This window comes from Rhagoletis zephyria, unplaced genomic scaffold, assembly GCF_001687245.7.
Source record: "Rhagoletis zephyria isolate East Lansing unplaced genomic scaffold, Rhagoletis_zephyria_1.1 Rzeph_scaffold_02971, whole genome shotgun sequence".
NCBI lineage: Eukaryota > Metazoa > Arthropoda > Insecta > Diptera > Tephritidae > Rhagoletis > Rhagoletis zephyria.
In genome coordinates, this window is record NW_016160055.1 from 7785 (window position 1) to 9038 (window position 1254).

Sequence of the window (1254 nt, forward strand, 5' to 3'; positions counted from 1 at the left end):
CACGATTGAGAGAATACAAAGGTTGCGCCGATCTCGGACCGCTATTCCTCTCTTAACGAATTTGACAGAATCGTTGTTTGCATGACGTCACACTTGTGCAACTTGTTTACGTTTTCCTTGGAACATTTTTTCTTCTTCTTCCATTCTTGCTCACGTTTTGGCATTTCTCTCTCGCAATTGCACCAGTGTGACGTCACACAAAAGTTATTCTCAAAAATCCTGTCTGATCGGCGCAATCTTGTATTCTATCATTCTTGGTACATAATCTATTGACATAATAATAATAATAATAGATTGGCGCTTACACATATGTTAGTGTTTGGCCGAGCTCCTCCTCCGATTTGTGGCGTGCGCCTTGATGTTGTCACACAAAGCGGAGGGACCTACAGTTTTACGCCGACTCCGAACGGCGATTGTATTTTTATGAGAAGCTGTTTTTCATGGCAGAAATACACTCGGAGGTTTGCCATTGCCTGCCGAGGGACGACCGCTGTTAAGAAAAAACCTTTTTTCTATATTTTTGCGATGTTGCTTTGACCAGGGTTTGAACCCAGGCATTGTGGAGTGGAAGCGCGCACTGCTTACCACTACACCACAGCGGCCGACATACATTCCTATATTTCTATGCACAAAAATACATGTGTTTTATAGTACACTCGGAGCAAGAATGATAGAATACAAGATTGCGCCAATGAGAGAGGATTTTTGAGCGTAATTTTTGCATGACGTCATCTTGGTGCAATTGCGAGAGATAAATGCCAAAACGCATATAAAAATATGTAAACAATGCAGAAAAATGTGTTAATTTTAATATTACATGGCCCAATTTTGCATGAATCAATAAATATACAAAGATTGATTAATTAGGAACACGTAGCAATAATTTTGGACATGTAGCCCTTTACATAAGTACGATTTTTAGCACATGAAAAAATGGATGTATGAACAGTGTTTGCAATTTCATGTAGACCAAAAGGAAGGTGTGCAGCAAAGTGAATCTTTGGACTTGCCATTTTAAAAAGCAATGCAGAGTGCATATTTATATTTGTGGCCGGTAGCCAACCACCATAAACTCCACAGCTCTTGACTCCACAGCTTTTATTTGTGTGATTTTTTTGAAAGCAAATATTCTATGTCAGTAAAACATAATTTAAGCTGAACTTTTAAATGTATAATAATTTGGCCACTGTTTTGTATTAGGTACGTAACAGCGCGGTAAGATGCCGCTTGAATTAACGCCTGGCGACCTTATCC